A 12,613-nucleotide genomic window follows, 5' to 3' on the forward strand; every position below is an offset into this window, starting at 1 on the left:
ATTATTCAGTATGATTGCTACGCCTTGTAGATGTTGTGTGTCATTATTACCAGAATAGTATATCGTATGGTCTCTAACTTGACATTTTCCATTTCCTATCCATCGGGTTTCACTTATTCCTAAAATATTGATGTTAACACTTTTTATTTCTTGGATTACATTGTGTGTTTTTCCGTATTCGACCATGACATTCCACGTTCCAATTGTAAATTCACGGTCTGCTTTTTTCTTTTTCTGGCAGGGATTTCGCTGGTTGACGACCTGAAAAGCCCTCTGACTCCTTCCCTGCCGGATCTTGGTCTCCGATACGCAGGATCAGTACCCGTCTGCATACTCTGTCTTCTCATTTCATGATGATTCGACTAGGGATATCTTACGATCTTTAATACAGTGGTTTCCCGTTGCCTTCTGTATTCTTATGCCGTTGGCTAATATTTTAGCTCATCCGCCTTTAGGGCCAGTTTCCCAACCCCAGGACAACTTACAACCCCTACCACTTACCAACTCATCCGTCCGAAGCCGTTGGTCAGTAAGTGGTGTATCATTGCATATACCTAGAAATTCGTAAAAAAAGTTACAGAACAATGTTTGCGAAATAATGGGAAAAATGGCCTAAAAATGCTGTGAGCGAGCGGCGAATTTTGAAAAATCCTATTTTGAAAAATATAAATCCTAGAGACTTCTACTAAACGTCATTTTAAAGAGAAAGAATGTAAGTTATTTTTTGCTGAAGCAATGTCTATACCTACATCCCCGTGGAAAAAAGTTATGGGGCAAAAAACAAAATTGCTTTCTTTCGTGTTGTTTTTTGCTTTTCTTTTGAATATATTTTTGTATATAAAAATGTTTTTGACTTTAAAATGTAATATTTCGATAGTAAATTTAACCTGGAACAATTTTCCTATAGACGTCTTTGTACCTAAAGTGCATAGCACTCACCCCAATTCACCTTGTGCCTAGGGACTAACTCACCCATTTCTCAAAAACGCACCCATTTAAATGGTAGCACTCCGCGGTTTTTTTCAAATTTAGAGGTCCATTGACTATATGAGACAATAAAATCCCGTTAACGTTGTAGTTTCTTTTAGCTCTCGTATTTTGAACATAATGCTTATTAGACCTATCTATGCTGATTGAAGAGGCACCTTTCTAGATTTGAGTTGAGCAAAATCGTTAATCACATCTTCAATCTTCAAAATATATGCCTTCGAGCATATCACATTCTATCCGGCGGGTGTATTTTCCTCACCAAAATAATTTTTTTCCTGCGTTTGGAAGGGTATATCATAATCCCACAGGTATTTTCCTCACCAAAACCGAAATGGTTCTTTCAGGTAGATTTTACTAAAAGGCATTCAGGGAATTATTTATCTACTATAAAATTACAGTAGGTACCCGTAATAATAATTAGTTAATTGATTATAGTATTTTATTTTGAGTCACAATTGGAATTTTGACAAAAATGGCATGTTTAATAGAAAGTAATTGCGGTAAACCTTTACTGGTATTTGAAAATTTTATTTTTTATAAAATGAAAGTTTTAAGAAGTGAAGAAGTGTTCTGGTGGTGTAATAAAACAACTTGTAGTGCGAAATTGTTTACTATTGGTGCAACTTTTACAATATCTAGAAGTAGCCGACAACATAATCATGAACCAGATCGTCAGAAGATATATCTAAAAATTGTTTCTAACTCTTGTAAACGTAAATCCGAAGAGAATCTAACTGAAAAACCAGCAAAAATTTTACGCCAAGAGCTTGCAGGTAATTTGACTGAAACAATTACTACGATTGATGTCAGTTACATAAGAAAATATATTTATATATTTATCGACGAAAAATGATGCCTGGTCAACCTCCTTCCAATATTGATGAGGTTCAAGAATTTGTGAAGAGCTGTGCTCAAAAAATAACCAAGGGGGAAAATTTTCTCTTTATATACTGTGTCAAAAGTAAGATAATTGTATTTAGTTGTGAAACAAATATAAGACTTTTAGCCACATTGAATTTTATACAGAGAGGGTAAAAATTATGGAATAAATTCATTTTCTCTAAAATGGACGATTTTGGAAAAAAATTCCGAAACAGGTCGGTTTTTATTTTTAAATTAAAATTTTGTGGCATATATTTCATAATAGTCACGTTTGGTAGCTCATTTGAAAGGTAAAATAATTCTCTATTCAATAATATAAACATTAACATCATTATTTATACAGGGTGACCAAAAAATAATTTTTGAATTAAATTAATTGACGCAGAAAGAAGAATGTAGGTATGTACCTACTTTATTTAATAGGCCAGAAACCGAAGCTTTTCACCTGGCTATTTTTACAGAATGGATAGATTTGCTTGAAAATTTGAAAATAAGTAGTAGATAGACCAAGGATCAAAATCTATATGATGCCGACAGGCGCTTTTACCATGGGGGTGGTTGTCACCCAATCACGGGGGTGGAAATTTTTTATTATATTTTGACCACAAAAGTTGATAAAAACATGCATTCTAAGCAAAAAATGTTCTATACATTTTTTTGATAAAATTAACAGTTTTCGATTTATTTACCATCGAAAATGTTAGTTTTATATCGAAAAAATCAATGTTTTGATAGGTATACTCATTTACGATTCACTCAATTTTTGCCGTAGAAAAAATTTTTTCATACCAAGTTCTTGAGAATTGAATAACCTACAATTTTATATTGAAACATATTTTCGTATCTCTGATGCTAATCTTTATATTCTCAAGAAAATGGCATTTTTTACCAAGCTACAAAAATTCGTTATTCGCTTTTAACTCTTGTTTTTAAAAACTAATCATTCTAAGCCAGTCAAACATCTAGAATCTATTAATAATACATAAATAAATAAGAATGAATAAGGCCAATGACTAAAAACACCGCTAACTTACATTATTATGCTTCCAATTGGATTTCTCCTTTTTTTTTCAAAAAAATATATTGATTTTTTAACCCTAACATTTTAAATTTTGATGTTAGAAGTTTGGTAAAAAAGAATTTTGTAGGTTTTTATAAGGTCTATAAGGCTATTAATATTAATTATTGTTAAAATCCTCAGTCGCAAAAAGAGGTGACTTTAAAAGGGTTGGTAAAGGTGGTTTTTGCATGTCATTACAAGTTTTAATTGTCGATAGCTCACTCAATTTTTGCCGTAGAAAAAATTTTTGCAACCCAGGTTTTTGGAAATTAAATCGGCTACAATTTCATATTTGAACATTTTTTCGTATCTCGGATGCTAATCTTGCTATTCTGAAGAAAAAGCAATTTTTTCCAAACTTCAAAAATTCGTCATTTGCTTTTGACTCTATTTTTAAAAAAATGTTCATTCTAAGCCGGTCAAACTTCTAGAACCTATTAATAATACATAAATAAAAAAGACCAAATAAGGTCATTGACTAATTTTAATTATGGTGGTTAAAAACTTTTGTGATTAAAATATAATAAAAAATTTCCACCCCTGAGATGGGGTGGAAACCACCCCCATGGTAAAAGCGCCTTTCAGCATGATATAGATTTTAATCCTTGGACTATCCACTACTTATTCTCAATTTTTCAAGCAAATCTAGTAAATCAAAATTTATTCTGTAAAAATTGCGAAGTTTTGTCCTATTTTAAGCTTCATTACTTGGACTATAATAACTCAAAATGCATTGTACTGCTGTCAGAGTAGCAAGTAGAAAAAAATGTTTATTTTACAAATAAACATTTCTTTTCACTTAAATTAAATCTCAAACAACCTCTCACCTTCCTCTTGACAATTCGAACATTTAATTTAAGCGAAAAGCAATGTTCATTTGCCAAATAAACATTTTTTTCTATTCTCTGTCAGCAATATAATGTATTTTGAGTCAAATAAATTAAATACATTCTTCTCTTTGTGTCAATTAATTTAATCCAAGAATTATTTTTTTGGCCACCCTGTACAAAAAATATGTTAATGTTTATGTTACTGAATAGAGAATTAAACACCCTTTCAAATGAGCTATCACACGACCCCTATTCCCATTTAAAAAAATTATCGACTACGTGATCACGTTCAGATGGATGCCGTCACTAGTATGAAATATAGGCCAAAAAATTGTAATCTAAAAATAAAAATCGACCTGTTTCGGCATTTTTCTCCACAATCTTCCATTTTAGAGAAAATGAATTTATTTCATAATTTTGCCCCTCTCGTATATATGGTACATTTCTTACTGTACCACATATTATTTGCAATTATTCACTAGTCTTGGGTTAAGTAATGGGCATTATAATGGGCATTATGTATATGGGCATTATATCTTTATTAGATATACTGTTTACTGCCAAACAATAAACAGAAACTTACAACAATTTTTTTATTTATTCAGAAAATTCAAAAAATCAGAAATCTTTAAAGCTCTCAAAATTGAGTTTGGGGGCGTTCAAGTAAGTATTACGTAACGCAATTTTTGAAGATTTTTGACACCGCCCTCCCCCTATGTAACGCACCGTAATGGGGCGTTCACGTATTACGTAACGCAATTTTTGAAAATTTTTGATCGCCTCTCCCCCCATTCAATCCTAGTAAAATTTTTGTAGATTTTGAAAAGGCTATACATAATGCAATCATTCAAATGTGTCCGAACACTGAAATACATGGTTGTAGATTTCATCTACACCAGCGGTTCTCAATCTTTTTGAGTCATGTACCATCTAAAATTTCTTTTAGTATATTTCTATATTTTTAGATTGTATAATCAAGACTTACTATGTACTACTATTTTAAGTTTTAGTGTGTTTTGTGTACCACCGCAAATAATGATATGTACCACAGATTGAGAACCGCTGATCTACACCAAGCTTGGTATAGAAAAATTCAGTCTCTTGATTTAACATCAGAATATACAAAATGATTCTGAAGTAGGTAAGTGGCTCAAACAGACTTTTGGCCTTATTATATAACACCAGAAGACGTATCAGATTGTTTTGTGTTTGATTTAATGTCATGCAAACCAGAAATTGAAATTTTAGACAATATGTTGATTATTTAGTTGAAACTTATGTAGACGAAAATACCATAATTTCCCCATATTTGTGAGCAGAGGCAAATTCTTCTGTTATTCGTACTACGAATGCTTGCGAATCTTTTCAGTCGCATTTTAGTTCATCGTTTTATAATACGCATCCATCCATATATATCTTCTTAGAAAATTATTAAAGAATTTCAGATATATACATATATGTTAAAATTTAAAGTTTGCATATTGCTAAACCCAGTGGCGTGCGGTGACATTTTCGGTAGGGGAAGCGATTCAATAAGAGTATAAAATTATTTTCTTACGGGGGTCGAGATCAAAATATATACTATGTGATAAGTATATATGTAGGTACCTACTTAACCCTCCGTTAGTCACTAGGATAAACGGAGCATCAAGAGTCGCTACGGTGTCAGAGACCGACAATTAAAAAAAAATAGTTATTGCTATAAAATTCATACAAATATTTTATATTGTGTATAGGAATGACTGAAAAATATTTTTGAAAATGTTTTATTGAAAAACAACAGATACAAAATGAAAAACCATAGTATAACAATATACATATTGTTATTCGTTTTTTTAAATGTTTTTGTTCGGCTTCAAAGGACATCTGTAAATAAGATTTGACCAAAACTTACCGATAAAATGCAATAATAAGATGCTAAATATTTACCTGAACTGCAAGTTATGCCAATAAAGTAATAACCACACCGTTAGTCGCTAGGGAGTCTTGCACCGAAAATAGCTATAAAACTCGCACAACTGTACCCAAGTAGGTAAGAATGTATACTAATACGAGGTTAGTTGATAGAAAGAGGTACAGAAAGTGGTGATAGAAAACACCAGTTATTATGTAAATCCCCAATGAATAATTCTGTCGTCGGTGTGTGACACCGATAGCGACTAACGGAGGGTTAATAGATAAATAGTAGGTATATATAATATACCTAATATTATACTACTTGTTAACTTATATGGATTAAAAACAAAAACTATAAAAAATTACCTGTAAAACGAAGCAAGCAAGCAAGCAATAGTGTTTTTAACCCAGCCTGAGACACTTGCACGCACCTTGAGAAAGACATTCGGGTGATACAATTCATTGGGGAGAGGAGGATTTACTCCTAGAAGCGGCCGTCACTCCACCCCGCCCCAATGCTCCAGACTATCCACTCCCCCCCACCCGATAATAGTACTCTGATGCGCTATAGGGGCACTCTAAAACTTTGTCTTTAATATTATCCATGTCTCGAGATAAAACCAAATTAAGTCTGTGTGCTAAACAGTGAACAAAACTTGCATGTTTAAACTGTTCCTTTACTTTAGCTTGAAGACCTGCTAACTGACCAGCCATTACTGCAGCACCATCATAGCTCTGAGCGACAAGCTTGGAATTACATTCTTGCTTATATTATTATTAGAAATAGTATCACACACAATTTGAAACATAGCCTCTGCAGTCCGATCGGCAGTTATGTTCACGAATTCTAAAAATCTCTCTTAAGGGATACCATCAACCACATATCGCACAGCAATGGATAACTGACAAAAATTGGTTACATCTGTTGTTTCATCAAGTGCAATTGAAAGAAATTGAGCTTTTTTATCTCATTTTTAATATGATCCATTACAACGTCAGCCGTACATTTAATTAAGTCGTTTTGGATTCTGTTTGAGGTACCTCGGAAAACTGTGGAATTAATAAATAGTTATTTTCCTAACTAGTGCGGAAAGTAATACTTTCACGCACAAGACTGCCGTTGACCCGAACGATGCGATAACGGAGTTCGGGCAAGCAGTGGAGTGCGGGGAAGACACTTTCCGCATGAATTAGGAACAATATTTTTTCTAGAGCCGTACGTTTGGAAAAAAGCCACAAAAAATAGAGTTATATCAATTTTTATTTGTCCAAATAATTTAAATGATTGTCCAAACTATGTTCAATGCGATATGCCCCGAATGTTTCTTTAATTGTAGCACTTAAATGGCATTTACTATTTACATGTCACTTTACACTTTTGTGAAAATTATTTAAATCTGTAATGCCGACCGAGTTCCAATGTGTTTTTTCGCTTGTATTAAAAAGAATACAGGGTCAACAAAATAATTTTGATACAATTTTGCAGCCAGTTAACGAGTTAACCATTCATATTTTTCATAAAAACCCACATGGAAATGTGTGGTAAATCTCTCTGCCGATTTTTTCACTTTTGTCTCCAAATTAATGGGCTCCTTTCACCTACCAGACTTCATAATGTCTACTTTCTCTTGATAACTTCGACTTGAAAATCCTTTTTTTAATAAACTACACACAATACAAATAAAAAAACAGTTGTCTATATTGTTCATAAATCCACAGGACGGTCCACTCGCTCCTTCCATTGAAGAAAAAGATAAACGACAGCACAAAATTTACAATTAAAAAAAACGTTGCCTCGTAACCCTACGAATTTCGACTGACTTAAGTAAATGCTGGCCGTAAGGCGAGCATAGAATCGCTTCCAGGGTAAGAAAATTCGCGCGAACTCAAGATGACTTGAGGGTGCGGTCATTAAACCCTGACCACCCCTGGCCAACACAAGGATGGATCAACTGCGCTTATTTTGAAAAGAGCTTCCGTACAGGCACGGACTCTTGGTATAGGATGCGTTAAATTGTGTGTATATTATTATTTGAGTTCGTTTATGCGATAAATTTTTAATATTTTCGATCGTATTGCCTACATAATAGATTACTTAGATTAGGGAAAATTTGTTGATAATTAAATATTAATTAATAATATAATTTCTTATATCGAAGTATAGGGAAGCGGTGCTTCCCCCGCTTCCATGGACCGCACGCCTCTGGCTAAACCTATCAAAGATAAAGGAGTTAAACTGAAATTGAAAAATAAATGTAGAAAATTTATTAATATCAGTCTAATCAAATGAAATGGATTTTGTAAAGTGTGTCTCTTAGTATAATAGTAAATATTAAATAATAATTTATACATTTTGCTTATTATCTATATTATAAACTATTAGCCAGGGAGGTAGTGTCAAATTTGACCGGAGCATTTTAGCATGGCTGCTTTCTTTTTATTTAGTTAGGTATTCCAAAGCTTATTAAAAAATGATGTGTCAGCTGGCCCAAAACCAGGGAATTTTAGACAAGAAAAGGTAAAATATGAAACTTGATGGACAAACGCTACAACTTATGTCAAATATGTGACTTACAACTCTTAATAGCCTTGCTGACTTCTCTCCTAGCTTTCACTCAGGCAATCCGGGTTCAAATCCTGGCGTTGAAAATTTTTTTTGTTTTTAAAATTGACATTTTATTTTGAAAAATAATTATTTTTATAATACCACATTTGTATTATTTATACGAGACAATATAAAAAAATCTGTATGTCTTTTATAGAATTATGCATAGAACTTATGAAATAGAATTATGCATTTGGTCATAAATATTATGAATTGGAATATTGCCGTTTTGACCATAAATATTATGATTGACCTTAATAAGCAAAGTTGTTGTAAATGAACCCCTGAGTTAGTACGACCAATCTAAGTAAAAAAGGGGGTTGCCCTCTCTACCCCCTACCGACATTTTTTTTATTTTTTGGACAAACTCTTTTTTCTTAATGTAATATGATGTAGAACCAAAAGATACATACAACCCTAATTTTTCACTTTTCTATCACCAACCCCCATTTTTAATAGCAATCTAAATATTTCCCTGTTCTCTATACTGCCGTGCTAAGCCCAAAGGCGGTAACTGATTTTTTATCGAAAATGAGATTGCTGTATTTCTACGTAGATTATAGGTATTTAAAATAATTTACCAAGTCCTTAGAGTTGTATAACTATTATAATGGGTATCTAGAATATATTTACAAAGTCTTTGGAGTTGTAGAAGCATTATAATATAATAAAATCTACCTAGAAATACAAAAATGTCATTTTCGATAAAAAATCAGTTACCGCCTTTGGGCTTAGCACGGCAGTATAATAGGTATATAAAAATGGATGTTTGTTTGTATGAGGAGCGAGTTAAATTAATACTAAATAGCTTTGTCATGAAATATATCCAGTGGTTACAGCCGATTCCTTCCAAACGGAATACATTTTATATCCAATAGAAAATAGCTATCGAAAGTGTGCAAATCAATCAAAACACAATAAATCCAGTATTCCGCTGAATAACGCCCTTATTATAAAAATAATTATTTTTCAAAATAAAATGTCAATTTTAAAAACAAAAAAAAATTTCAACGCCAGGATTTGAACCCGGATTGCCTGAGTGAAAGCTAGGAGAGAAGTCAGCAAGGCTATTAAGAATTGTAAGTCACGTAGATAAATATTTGACATAAGTTGTAGCGTTTTTCCATCAAGTTTCATATTTTACCTTTTCTTGTCTAGAATCCCGGTTTTGGGCCAGCTGACACATCATTTGTTAATAAGCTTTGGAATACCTAACTAAATAAAAAGAAAACAGCCATGCTAAAATGCTTCGGTCAAATTTGACACTACCTCCCTGGCTAGAATAATATAAAATGTTATATAAAATGTTACAATAAAATAGTCAATATATTAACTCTCAGTAATTCTTCACATATAGGTTTTCGCCAAACTGTGTATTCATTTTTAATGGACAACATATTCTACAGTGATGGATTTTTAATTTTTTAACATTTTTGGAACAATAGTTCTAAAATTTTTATTTGTAACTTTTATTTATGTCTTATTTATTTTATTGTAATCACTGTTTTATTTTAATCATGTGTACTTTTACTATACAGTGTGTCAATTTGAAAATTTGCCACCCCCTATAATTTGGTCCCTATAGAAAATCTAAAAATATGCAAAAACACGTAAAATTTATTTGTGACGGGCACATTTTTAGACCAGTTTTCAACTAAATTACATCAACCCTCTAACGGGGGCGGACACAACCCCCAAAATCTTTAATGGAAAGGGGGTTGAGTGATACCTCATTTTGAAGGTCATTCAATTACCTTTTCAAAAATACCGCAATACTCTAAAAAATTTTTGGAGTTCTGAACTCGATACTCGGATATCTGTACGGTTTCACTTGATTTTTCCAAAAGTACTGAATGGAAATATAACTTATGGGGTATTTTTGAAAAAGTAATCGAACGATCTTTAAAATGAGGTATCACTCAGTGTCCCCCTTTCTATTAAAGTTTTTGGGGGTTGTGTCCGCCCCCGCTAGAGGGTTAATGTAATTTAGTTAAAAACTGCTGTACAAAATGTCCCCCTCACAAATAAATTTGACGTGTTTTTGTATATTTTTAGATTTTCTATAGGGACCAATTTATAGGGGGTGGCAACTTTTCAAATTGACACCCTATACAGGGTGTTTCATTAATAATTGTCCAAATAGTAACTGGAGAAACCTTAGCACAAAATACGAAGATTTAACATAAAACACTTAAATAAAATGTGATTCTTTACTGAGTTACAGGGTGTTTTATCTAAAAATTTAAAAAGTATTTTTGCTCAGCATTTTAAAACTATTCGACCTATCCTTTTCATACTTGGCAGAAAGTGCGACTACTGTACACCCTACTAAACTATGATACACAAACGTTTCTAGCTACTACCAGAGGCGTACAACAGGGGATAGTGAACGGTTGACCCTTCTCAAATTCTACGCTACTGGATAAATTACTATTTTAGTATCAGTTTTAGATTCTCTAATACTTTCTACGTAAATAATATATTCTTCAATGGTAACGATAAAGTCATTCGTTTTCGAGATATTTGAAGTTAAATATGAAACGGCACAGTTATTTTGATTAATTTATGAAATAATTCATAATATGATTAAAATTTAAAAATTATTTGTATCCAGTACTTTAAAACTATTTGGCGTATCCTTATCATACTTGGCAGAAAGTGTAGGTTGTGTACACCCTACTAAATTAAGATAAATACACGTTTCTAGCTACTACCAGAGGCGTACGACAGGGGATAGTGGCTGGTTGACCCTTCCCAAATTCTACGCCCATGACGACATTACTATTTTAGTGTAATTTTTTGATTTTCCAATACTTTTTATGTAAATAATATACTGTTCATTCGTAACGATAAAATGATTAGTTTTCGAGATATTTGAAATTAAAAATGAAGCGACACAATACATTAATAAAAATAACCGTGTCGTTTCATTTTTAACTTCAAAGATCTCGAAAACTAATGACTTTATCGTTACGAACGAAGAGTATATTATTTTCATAAAAAGTGTTGGAGAATCCAAAAATTAAACTAAAATAGCAATTCTGCCAGTGGCGTAGAATTTGGAAAGGGTCAACCATTCACTTTCCCCAGTTGTACGCCTCTGGTAATAGCCAGAAACGTTTGTTTATCATAATTTAGTAGGGTGTATAGTAGTCGCACTTTCTGCCAAGTATGAAAATGATACGTCAAATAGTTTTAAAATGCTGAGCAAAAATAGTTTTTAAATTTTTAGATAAAACACCCTGTAACTCAGTAAGGAACCACATTTTATTTAAGTGTTTTAGGTTAAATCTTCGTATTTTGTGCTAAGGTTTCTCCAGTTACTATATGGACAATTATTAATGAAACACCCTGTATATTCTACTCTATTGTACTAAAATTTTGACTAGTCCGATAAGATTTACACATTTTTTTGTAACAATTCTGTAAACTTTGTGGATGAATAAATTCTATCTTCTATCTATCTTCTATCTTCAATAAAAATAATAAAAATAATAAATGATGGTTTTGCTTGTTTTCGATTCAGAGGGATACACACCCGCTGGACAGGCTGTTTCTACCATTGCAGGCGTCATCAGCAGTGTTCGTTAGCGTGCACTCCTCTGAATCGAAAAATAGCTGGACCATCAATTTAAAGGGAATCTGAAAGATGATTCAAAATCCCCATTAGGACGCGATACAGCGACATCTCTTAACAAATTGAAGAGTCTCAGATGCAGAATCCACCAAAAATGGTAAATAGTTATTTAAATCTGAGACTATTCGTTTTGAAAGTTCTTTCTGGTACATCCTTAATCTGCGACTTTTTCAATTAATAAGACCGCAGACGACGAATATAGAAAACGAAAAGGAAACGATCACATTCCGCTTTCATTCATTTAGGAAAAAAGGACAGAAGAGGAACTTTCAGTACTCAAATCCGAGTAAAGATAAAAAAATAATAAATTATGGTTTTGCTTGTTTTCGATTCAGAGGGATGCACACCCGATGAACAGGCTGTTTCTACTATTGCAGGCGTCATCAGCAGCGTTCGTTAGCGACGTTAGCGTGCACTCCTCTGAATCTAAAAATAGCTGGACCCAGGGTTGCCAGGTCAGTTTTAATGTCGTCAGTAGTTTTGCTTTTAAAAAATCAGTAGCCATCAGTAGATTTTTTAAGCCATTTATAATACAGTAAAACCTGTGTTAACGGCCACCTGTTACAATCGACCACTTCTACTAACGGCCAGTTTTTAAATAACGGCCAGTATCTAAATAACGGCCAGTTTAAAATTCTCCAAACTAATTATATTATACAAACTGGAACATGAAGTAAAAACCACTTCTATGTAAAAGGTATATTTACTAAAAA

The sequence above is a fragment of the Diabrotica virgifera genome, chromosome 2 (assembly GCF_917563875.1).
Source record: "Diabrotica virgifera virgifera chromosome 2, PGI_DIABVI_V3a".
NCBI lineage: Eukaryota > Metazoa > Arthropoda > Insecta > Coleoptera > Chrysomelidae > Diabrotica > Diabrotica virgifera.